Consider the following 12,187-nt stretch of genomic DNA (forward strand, 5'->3'; position numbering starts at 1 on the left):
TTTGGAGGAAACAAGGCTACGAAGGAATTTGGTCGAAGAGACCCGGATCAATTCAGGAACTTATCCCTTACACTGCGCAGTGAGGACCACCGAAGGGAGCCAGCAGCGGACGTGGGTGAGAACAGAGGTGAGGGCAACCGTACGACCGTAGGTGCGGAGGAGCCGCAGATACACGGCAAACAAAACACCATACCCCCAGTCACTCAAGCAGGAAACACCACCGGCGCAGGAGGGAGTGGCGCGGGTGCACGACAAACACAGCCACAGCCACCACCGGGGACACGACCCCCATCAATGACCAATAGGCAGAAGCTGCCGAAGTTCAACGGAGACGGGAAGGAAGATCCCGTCCGCCATTGGCGCACTTGCGAATCCATATGGTCAGCAAACGATGTTACCGACCAGGACAAATGGGTAACACAATTTCCAACAACCTTAAGGAGAGTGGCCATCAACTGGTACTCAGATACGGATAAGGCCAAAGTCGGTACATGGCCCGACCTGAAGAAGGAGTTCGGGATAGAGTTCCGCCTCCTTAGAGACAACAATGAAATAGTAGCCGACAATATTATGTTCGAGGGTGTGAATGGAGCCGAGTGTCGCAAGTGGTGGCAGGAGAATGTTGCCGATCACAAGGTGAAGAAAAGTTTGCAGCGAGCAGGTGTTCATTGGGCTATTCAAATGCCAGTGTTTCCTATAAAGAAATTCAAGATACCGTTGCGCATGATGGTCGATGTGTTCGACGCCACCTCCAGAACGAGCACGTTTGACTACGGCAACCATAGGTTGAGGGTTTCCTTCACAGCAACAGATTTTGCAATGGGAAGAAAGTGGAGTTGAAAGCAAAGAAAATGAATAAGGACACTAAGGAACACTGGATGAAGATGGTCTCCTGCAACCTGTTGATGTGTTTTTCATGCACATGCGAACACAGAATAAAATACCTAAAGGTACCTTATCCTCTCTTGAACAAAGTTCCCGACTGCTAAAGATCTCGCCGAAGGATCGGTCGAGGCAATTCCAAGGTTCTTGTATGTAGGTTCTCTACTCGTGGATAAGCTCTCTGTGGTATGATGTGATTTTGCTGGAATCACAAGGGGACTTACACTTGATGACTAAACGTCTGATTTGCTTTGAATATTGCTGGAACACAGAATTTCACTAGCCTAGATTTTTTGAAAAAAGGAAAAAAGGATGAGGGCGAGGGAAGGATCTAATTCTGACACTAAGAATGTAGGAGCAAGGAATGATCTTTGATGAAATTCTAAGTAAGTCTTGTTTTGACATCCCAAGACCATCTCCACAAGATTAGTGCAATCTTCGGAGGAAAGCTTTATGATGTTCAGATCATCCCTACAGGCATAGACACCATCAGGCTGATGCATATCAGTGAAGAAGCGACAATTGAAGTTAAGCTTAAGCTAAATGATTCCAGTTGACTACACAAGGCAAATCTGCAATCAACAAACTGCTAGTAGTATGGATATATGAATTTCACCATCAATCAAACACATTTCTTCCACTCATCTAATAACATGAAATCAAATATGAGAAGTATAGAGACCATGCAAATTGTTGAATCGACCCATAGATTTCATCATTTCTTCAATGAAGTTTTACAAGTCTTTTACAACAACATCTTGGCAACAATCTTTGCCTTCTCTTTCTATTCTACTTTAATTGCTATTCTATCAACTGACTATTCACTATTTCTAACTATTCCCCTAACTAATGACTAACTATTGACTAACTATCAGCCTTTACAAATGAGGAGCCAAGGCTTATATAGTGCCCACAATACAATTCAATGGCTCAGATCAATTTGAGATGAATGGCCGAGATTTTACAATAAAAACCCTAATTAGGGTTTGTTACAACAAACTTAATTCTGGCCAATGAAATAATTGCATTATTTGGACACGTCTTCCCTGGAATATTCAACCAATGGATAACCGGGGTAGGTACATCGAAGTTTGTGTCATCTTTGAGGAGTCAGGTACATTGAATCTGGACACGCTGAGATGGACCAATCTGACTAAAGGAGTGATGACTGGGATGCCACCTTGTCAAACACTTGTAACCTGGTAGATGCTCAATTTGATGATGCTGAGAAGATAATTTTAATTAACTCTTTTGAAACTATCTGCTTCTTCAGCGGACCCTTGCTTTAACCTCTTTTGTCTTTGATGTGCAGGATGGATGGTGTACCTTTCCTTCAAATGCTGGACTGGAAGATGTCATCCTTGCTGATGCTAGACTGGAGAAGGTCGTCCTTGTTGATGCTGGACTGGAGAAGGTCGTCCTTGTCTTGGCTCGGTCTTCTTTTAACTACAAGACAAACCGAAAGATGATTAAGGACACATAATAAATTCATTTCAACATAGCACTTTCTACCTTAAATCATCAACAAGAAGATGTTAAAATGAAGCTTGCTCAATATTCTTTCTAGGGACAAGCCATTTAAGGATTTCGCCCTGGACCCTCTGGAAGGGTCAGGAGCAAAATTTGCATTCCTGGCTCAAATTGTTCTCATTTTGCAACCGTACTTGCTTAGATACATTCCCAAGGACGCCCTCATTCTCAACCAACACCAATCTTGATGCAAATTTGGGGCAAAAGAGCGGTTTTTAAGAATTTTGCTCTGGACCCTTTGGAAGGGTCAGGAGCGAAATTCACTTTTTAGGACAAAATCTATCGTGTTTCCTCTCCAAAATACCTTCCAAGGCGAACACACACTAGTTTTCCTTCCTCCAGAGCCCAAGGATCTACACCTTGACCTCTATCATGAGCAATTTGAGTGAAATTGGGAATTTCGCTCTAGACCCTCTGGAAGGGTCAAGAGTGAAATTGGGAATTTCGCTCTGGACCCTCTGGAAGGGTCAAGAGCGAAATTCACCTTTTAGGTCACAACTCTTCATTTTCTTCACTTCAATTCATCTTGCAGGCTTAAATAACCTCCCTCCAGTCTTTTCATGCCTTAGGAATCAAAATCCTATCTTGACACAAAGGGGAAATAGTGATTTTGATGAATTTCGCTCTGGACCCTTTGGAAAGGTCAGGAGCGAAATTCACTTTTTGCTTGCCCATTCACACCCAATTTGACTTTCTTCACTTCATCTCCTCTGGATTCCCTCACATTGAATTCATTTCCCAGCTTGGCAACATTGGTTTGATCTTCACAAGGCCTTAAAAGCAGAATTCGCTCAAAAAACTAGCCAGGGACAGGACCTATCCAGAATTTCGCTTTGGACCCTTTGGAAGGGTCAGGAGCGAAATTCCAATTTTAGCTCAAAATTCACACCTTTGAAGGTCAAACATCTTTTCAGGGCATTCCAAATAGCTTCTCTCACCCTAGTCTAGGCCTGACTTAGCACAAAATTTGGAGGATAAGATGGTTTTTAGGATTTTCGCTCTGGACCCTTTGGAAGGGTCAGGAGCGAAAATCTTATTTTAGGCTGATTTCCTCATTCTTTCAACTCCAATCCACCTCCAAGACCAAGGACACATCGCCTCACTCCTATCTAGGCCATAAAAACCAAAAAACTTGACTTGATTTGCAAGGGAAAAAGGGTGATCCTAGGAATTTCGCTCTGGACCCTTTGGAAGGGTCAGGAGCGAAATTCTCATTTTAGCTTCAAAATTTGCATTCTTGGTGACCAAAATCCATTCTAAGGCAATCCAAATGACTTCTCTCACCCTTGTCCAGGTTTGACTTTGCTCAAATTTTGGAAGAAAAGATGGTTTTTAGGATTTTCGCTCTGGACCCTTTGGAAGGGTCAGGAGCGAAAATCACTTTTTAGGCTCAATTCCTTCACATTTGATAATCATTGACAAGTCAAAGTTATTTCTAAGGACCTCTCCCATCAAAACTCACCTTAGTCAGCACTAGGCTTGGCACAAAATTGGGAAAAAAGGTGGTTTTGAGAAAATTCGCTCTAGACCCTTTGGAAGGGTCAGGAGCGAAAATCTCATTCTTGACTTGATCCTTCATCTTTTCATCTCCAATCTTCTCTAGAAGGTAACTAAACATCATTCTCATGCAAGGATCAAAATCTTAAGCCCAAGCAAGGTCAAAAAGGTAGGCTTGTAAGGAATTTCGCTCTAGACCCTTTGGAAGGGTCAGGAGCGAAATTCACCTTCTTGGCTAGAACCCTTCATTTTTTCAAAGCTCTCACACATTTCCGAAGTCCAAACATGTCCACTCTTCCCCTCAAGATGCCTTGCAACTCAAAATTTGGTCAAACTAGGGAGGAAATGAGAATTAGGAGGATTTTCGCTCTGGACCCTTTGGAAGGGTTAGGAGCGAAAATCACCATTTGGGCTTGATTGTTCATTTTTTTAAACTTCAATTTTCTCCTGGAGGCAAATATAGATCATTTTCCACCTAAGGAACAAGGTTTCAAGCCCAAACAAGGTAACAAATGAGGTTTGTAAGGAATTTCGCTCTGGACCCTTTGGAAGGGTCAGGAGCGAAATTCACTTTTTAGGCTAGAATCCTTCATTTTTTTCACTTCAATCCTCTCTAGAAGGTAGCTAACATCATTCTTCACCCAAGGGACAAGGTTTGTGGTCTAAGCAAGGTCAAAAAATAGGTGTGTAAGGAATTTCACTCTGGACCCTTTGGAAGGGTCAGGAGCGAAATTCACCCTCCTGGACAAAATCCTCTCTCTTCAACGCTTCAAACATTCCCAAAGGCAAAAAACATGTCCAATCTCCCTTTCATCATGTCTTGAATGTCAAAATTTGGTCAAACAAGGAAGGGAATGAGGTCTAGGAAGATTTTCACTCTGGACCCTTTGGAAGTGTTAGGAGCGAAAATCTTAGTTTATGCTTGATCACTCACTTTTCCAACTCCAAACTACCTCAAGAAGCAAACTTAGATCATTCTCCACCTAAGGAACTGTTGTGACCATTTCACACATCGCCCCATCGCAAATGGGGACCCCCTCTTTTTGCTTGTTTTTGTTCGTTTTCGCTTTCGTTTTTAGGGTTTTGTTAGTTAGTTAGTTGTCTGGATTTAGGGCCAAGCCTTAGGGTTTTAAATTTTGCCTTTTCAAGCCAAAATCCAGTCGCTTTTGAGAGCTTTTTGAGCTTCTTTCCTAGAAGCAAATTTTTGAATGCAATGAATTCGCCAAAATGGTCTAATTTTCAATTGGAATGTTCATGCAGAGCTTAAACTTGTCTAAAGGATGACCGTCAATGTGAATTTTTGTCTGATTGAATATTTTGACCAAATTTTGACTTTTTTGAAGTTTGATCCTGGGCATTGGAATTGATTTGTTTTCGCCTCGTGAAGTGTTAAAATGTGAAAAATCTTGTTATTTTGGCCTGTAGGAGCAAAATCGCTCCTGTCCCTCAGTGAAGGACGGGAGCTCAATTTCAAATATCTCATTGTCCTTGCAGAGCCCAGACAAATTTTACGTTTGAAGTGATGAAGAACGACGAGATCTTTTCATTGAATATAAATTGAAGATTTTCATGAGCACAGAAAGGTCTCCAGAAGGAAAATCGCTCCTGTCCCTCAGTGAAGGACCGGAGCTACAATTCAAATTTCGCCATGCCCATGCAAGATTTTGATAGCTCAGCAACTGGAGGACGTCCGAAGGAAGATACTTTGCCAAATGAATATAATTTGAGATGCAAAAAATGGAGAAAATGACCTATATTGACTAAATCGCTCCTGTCCCTCTCCAAGGGACCAGGGCGAGGTACCTAGTAGCTCTCGTCCCTCTCCCAGGGACCAGAGCGATTCCCTCCATTTTGCAAAAACCAGACAAGGGTCAAGACAAGTTTACGTTCAAAAACGAAGGAGAACATGGGATGAACGCATTGAATATAAATTGAAGATTTTTGGACGTCCATAACAGTGCTAAATGCCTAGTTCGCTCCCGTCCCTCAGGAAGGGACCAGAGCGATTTTTGATATAATTGCTCTTCTTGCAAAGTTACAAATGATGTCAAGGCATGAACGAATGGAGGGAAGAAGGACGAGTCCGTTGAATATAAACTTAGAGCATGGCAAAGTAAGATGAAAGCCACAGGGGAAAAATCGCTCCTGTCCCTCTCCAAGGGACCAGGGCGATACAAGGGTGAAGATACGTCCCTCTCAAGTTCAAGGTCGTCCCTCCAAGGTTCAAGACCGATCCAAGCCAGGACAAAAGGTGGCGAGGACATTTCAAGGCATTTCCACCAGGCGCAAACGTTACAAAGGTCATCACATGGAAGGATTTGTACTCTAAAGACCTAGATCGCTCCTGTCCTTTGGTAAGGGACCAGAGCGATATCTACATAATGGCGTAGATTTCAAAAGGCGAACAAAGTTTCGAGCAACCAAGAAGGTCGAAAGGACGTCATTTCACGCAATGAAGTTGATTGCAAGTTGGTACAAACAAGAACAAGCATATAATGATGAACTTCGCTCCTGTCCCTCAGGAAGGGACCAGGGCGATGTTAGATGCATTGCCCATTTTATGCAAAATTTACGTAAGGACAAAACATTGCAATGTTCTGGAGGGTCCATGGTATGACAACAAGGTGATAAACAAGAGAGTTGAACGTCCAAACATCGCCAAATGGTGTAAAGGCCCCACATCGCTCCTGTCCTTTGGACAAGGACCAGGGCGATCCTATCAAAAGCGCTCATATTCCTCCAAAATCGAAACAAGGCGAGGTTAAGCAAGACAAAGGAAGGCGTTTGGAAAACATCACAATGAAGGATCGAAGGTCAAAATGCATGTTGAACGTGAAAAAATCAAGATCGCTCCTGTCCTTTGGACAAGGACCAAGGCGATGCTATTAAAACACTCCCGTCCCTTCAAAGATCAAAGCGAAGCAAGGTTAGGTAAGGTGAAGGACGACGTTTGAAGGACATTACCATGAAGATCGAAGTACAAAGTTGACAAGGCCAAGGAAAACATGTGGATCGCTCCTGTCCCTCTTCAAGGGACAAGGGCGATGATCCTTATAACATCGAAAGTACCTTGCAAAAGCAAGTGGAAATAAGCGCAAAGGACACAAGCAATGATATTTCGAAGGTCAAAGGACGCAAGGTGAATGCGAGATGGACATGAAAACAAGAAGATCGCTCCAGTCCTTTGGACAAGGACCAGGGCGATATGCACTTAAAGGACACCCATATGCGCACACAAGGCGATCAAATTCGAAGGACCATCAAGGTGATCGATTTTTAACGTGGAGATGAAGGAGTTGGACGTAAGAAATGCAAGAATCATGCCAAAGGTAGTGAATCGCTCCTGTCCCTCTCCAAGGGACCAGAGCGATGAGGTACGTCCCTTTGTTTTCCAATTTTGGCGCCAAACAAACAAATTTAAATTTCCTTAAATGCTAAATCGATTAAAAAATTGAAAATCCATTTTTATTTAGCATTTAATATGGCGTTATCTTTTATTGATTATATTTTGCCTTTATTAAAAATCGAAATTCTCATTTAAAAAAACGCAAGGCATTAATAATTAATTATTTAATTAATATAAAAATCGGTTTGAAGCGCCCAATTAGGCAAGTCGGCCTTGTTATTTTATTGCAAATCATTTAAAAAATGGTTTTATTTGTCAAAGTCGGCCTAAGAGGTGAAAGGGTATGAGCGCTATTTATAAGGGGAGTGAAACGTTCATTTTTACATAATCATTTTCACCTTCCTTCATGCGAATCAAGAAGAGGCGAATATAGTGCGAAGTGTGTTCAAAGGTGGTGCGATTTCAAACCAAAGGTGGCGCTAGTATCATCTTGTGTGGAGTGCGAATATTATCCAAGGTGGTGCGAGTTTCATTCATCCAAGGGTGGCGCGCTTAGCTATCAAAGGTGGTGCGATTCCAAACCAAAGGTGGTGCGAATTTGAAGATCACGCCTAAGGCGAATTTGCTAAAGACTTGGAGATTTATTTGTGCGAATTTGAAGATCCATTTGAGACCACGTCCAAGGCGATAAGTGAAGATCACATTCTATCCAGAGGTGGCGAAGTATATTTTGAGGGAACCATATTGAAGATTATCTTATACCTCAAATTTTGACTAGGCAAATTTTGTTTTTGCATTCTAGAGTTAGCTCTCTATCGAGGTATGGCGATTTAGTTATTATTGTTTTATTCATTCATCGTCATATTTCAAATTTTGAAATTTTGATTCTTTAAATCTCTTAGCTCAATCGTTGTATTTTAGGAAATGATAACTCTAGGGACTTATCATGAGGTTTCCTAAAATCTATCTCTCTTATTTACGTTATTTATTGCAAAATCTATTTCTTATAGTGAAATGTTGTGTAGGTATGGCGACCCCAAAGGCGGGAGCATCCACCAGTCGCTCGGCCCTCATGAAAGAAGATCAGAAGACCGAAGAAGTGGAGACCAAGATCGTGTCCAAGTGGAGCAACATTGGAGATACAAACTTGGGGAACTTTAACACGAAGAAGTTCCGAGAGGTCCCTTACATCGGCAAGCCATCACCTGTCGCCCGGAGAATAATAGAAAGTGGCATCATTAAGGCGGCCGGTTTTCCTCCAGCCATTCAGTGTCACGAGTTGATGATCGAGTGTGCCCGTCATTACAATCCACAGTCCAGGACCATTGTGTCCAATGAGGGAAATATTTTGGCGTACCTTTCAGAGGAGGCCATCAGTGAAGCCTTCCATCTTCCAGAGCACAGGGACATGATATACAAGAGCATTGAAGGAGCCAGATCAGTGTACGATGATGATCCAGATGCTTGTCTAAGCATAATCAACAAGAACTGGCTACTCAAGAGTCGTCCCCGTCTGAGCAAAGTACCGAACACACCGCACAGGATTGATTTCCAAGAGGAGTATAGAGATTTGATCACCATGCTCAACAGAGTCACAGGAGCACCTCATGCCTTCTATTTTGAGAAATGGATGTTTTATTTCATCCAGGTGATTGTTCAAGGGAAGGGTACAATACATTGGGCTAGGATAATTAGCCATTGCTTAGACGTACAGTTGAGAAGACTCAGGGCCACTAAGTCCTTCCACATGAGTTCATATGTCATCTATGCCTTAATCAGGAGCGTTGAGTACGCAGGACTACCTCACAGAGGAGTGATTGGAAGAGGACCCGGTGAGGTCAGAGTTTGTGAATCCTATACCTACTTGCATCATCCACCAGGGAAGAACTACAAGTTAATCAATGATACTTTCACGATGAATATCACCAGGACGTTGCAAGGAGGGATTCACAACAGATTATCTCAGGATGCCCAGGAGTTAATCAAGAGGTACGGTGCTTGGTTCATTCAGTTTCCTAAGTTCACTTACATTAGAGTGTATGGATGTCCTTTACCTCCATACATGTTGCCAAGATACCCGACAGACAGGATTGTGTTACTTGAAGTAACAAGGCAGTTGGCAGCATATGTGAAGGCATTCAGACACAGACATCAGAATGGAGTTCAGGTACCTATTATTTTGGGTAATTCGGTTGAGGTATGTCCCAGTGTCTCAGCCATGGATGATGCAGAGAGGGAGTTAGCCTTGTATCCTTTTTCATCTTTTGCTTGGAGGAATAGTTTTGATCCTCATGGACATTTAGAGGAGACAGTCGGTAGAAGATTTAGACATGAGTACCAGATTGAAGATTTTATGATGAATCTCCTAGATGATCTCGAAGTGAAACGTAAGATACATTCTAGATTGCCTCTGGATTTCATCAGGAAATGTAAGATTTACAGAGTAGCCGACCAAGCTCAGGACAACGGCAGGCACATCCAATCTTCATATGATAGAGAAAGCAAAACAATAAGTTTGAATTGGAATGAGCCCGAGGCCGTGGATTTAGATGAATTGATGGCACCAGTCTTGTCTTGTACTCGCAGATGGGTAGATGTTCAGCACCAGAAGTTGAGAGAACAAGGCATAGCCATGTCTTTTACTTTGGAGGAGAAACCAGCCGAAGGTGGAGCCAGTGTTAGTGAAGGCAATCCTAATCCTAGGAATTCAGGTGAAGGTAACCTTCGATGTGCCAGTGAGGGCAATCTCCATTCGAGAGGTTCAAAGAGAAAGGAAAGATCAGAAAAGAAAGAACCTTCCAAGAAAAAGCAAGGTGCCAACAAAGATCAGACACCAGGTATTTCTTCCAGGCCAGAAGATAAAACAGTTCGAGTGGAAGAATCCATGGAATCGATGGTACAGAATGACAGGCAGGAGGAAGAACAGGCACAGCATGTTTCATCCGATGGATCTCTCCAAGACTATGATTTAGAAGAAGATGATGAAGTAACATCTCCTCCCAGACAAGAAGAAGTAGTACACAAAGAAATTCGAGTTCAAGAGACAAGATCAAATATCCCAGATTGGTTGAAGGAAAGATTGACTAAGGTGATCGTAATTGAGGACGAAGACAGTGCAATCGATCTAGAGAGCCTTGTTGGACGTTCACATATGACAACAGAGAAGAAGAAGGCTACAAAGATGTCCAAGATGATTCGAGATGAGACTGGATCTAGAAAACTGCAGGTAGCTACACCGGCAGCAGACAAATATGAGGGTGAGATCCTAGCGGAGGACTATCATATACAGACTATTGAGTTAGGACCATCCACAGCAGAGCAGACTTTAGATGATGCCACCGACACATTTGAGGCATTGAAGGATAAGTTCAGAGAAGAAGTAGAAAAGAATAGAAAGCTTGAGAAAGAGGTCGGTGCATGGAGAACATATTTCAGTCACATCAATGAACCTTTGGGACGTCAGGATCCAGTTAGATCACCATTGCAGGCATTGCCCCTTCAATCAATCAATGAAGCGGAAAGATTCAGGAATATGGTCCAGCGTACATGTAATTGGATGGATAGATCTCACACGGTGGCCATTGAGTTTATTACAAGGATGTCGAAGATCACCCACCAGGCTATCCAAGTCCTTGAGATAATCCACAGACTGATGGCAACAGTAGCTGCATTTGCCCACACCAAGGACGTTGTCATTCCTGTCTTGAAAGTTATAAGACATACATCCAGAAGAATTTTAGCACAAGAGAAGATCTTGGAAGGCGATTCTCACAGTTTGTTTCAGTGGTCAACCTTACTCCATATAAAGAGTGTTCTCTTTGAGGACATCAGTGTTAGATGTGGTCAAGTTGAGGAAGTGATCAATCCGATCCAGGACAGAGTATTTGAGGTACTTCGTACCATTCTTGGCAGAAGGATCGAGGTCGAGACAGATGTGGATTTACAAGAATTTGAAGATAGAATCAAGATCATCTTTCGCAAGGACGCAGATGTTACAGATGAGCAGTATGATCAGATGTATGCCACCATGCTCCTAATTGATAGAACTAAGGAACTTGAACCTACCTGGGACACAGCTCTTCTAGATGCATTTGATCAGGTTATCCACTTAGAAGAGAGTATCAAGAATCTTCCCGAGATTCCAAGCACAGAAATCGAAGGAATTGTGACAAAATTCATTGCATATGCTAAAAAAGAAAATTGGAAGGGGAATAAGATTCTAGATGAAAGGTTGTTACAGATGACATGACATCTTAATTCTCATTGGCTGATACCTCCTAGATTTTTGTGCCAAATTTAATATTTGGCTATGTATTTAATATTGTTCAGTAAAAAGGAGGTCATTTGTAACAAACCCTAATTAGGGTTTAGGTGTCATGATCTTGTCCATCGATTTACTTTCAATCTGGACCTTTCATTGTAACTGGGGATGCTATTTATACCCCCATTTTTCATTTCATTTGTATCAGAATAGTCAATAGAGAAATAGAGAATAGAGTTGTAAGCAATTTTTATGTTGTAGCAAGATTGAGTCTTGAAGAGAGAAGTTCAAGCAATTGTTGTATATGATGACTTGGAAATCAATAAAATATTGAAGTTATGGTGTTTTGTTGCAAGTTTCTTGAGTTATCTTCATGGTTGTTGGATGTACTTGAATCACGCTCAATCAAAGTAGTTTGTTTGAAAGACTAAGTGTGAGATTTGATATTTGGTAGGATTCGCAATCCAAACCACTAGCTTCTTGCTGATTGTAGGAACGCCTTGCGTGGTCGACTGGAAAACATTTTGAGTCCTTAACCTTCAAGCATTTTCGCATCTAGGATATGTACCTTCGTAGTAGTGTCCTTGACCTTTGATGCATTGAACACCATTATTACCTTAGAAGATCGCACTAATTTCAGTTGAGTTGTTATCTTATGGCAAAATTGAAAT

At 42.1% G+C, this 12,187-nt stretch overlaps 1 protein-coding gene across 1 annotated transcript in view; it reads right to left on the reverse strand.

Moving 5' to 3' along the window:
- Positions 1–12,187, reverse strand: part of LOC131036596 (uncharacterized) — a 50,179-nt gene that overhangs the window by 7,873 nt on the left and 30,119 nt on the right. The gene's annotated exons all lie outside the window — the stretch shown is intronic.

Source organism: Cryptomeria japonica, chromosome 11, assembly GCF_030272615.1.
Source record: "Cryptomeria japonica chromosome 11, Sugi_1.0, whole genome shotgun sequence".
In the NCBI taxonomy this organism is placed as follows: Eukaryota; Viridiplantae; Streptophyta; class Pinopsida; order Cupressales; family Cupressaceae; genus Cryptomeria; species Cryptomeria japonica.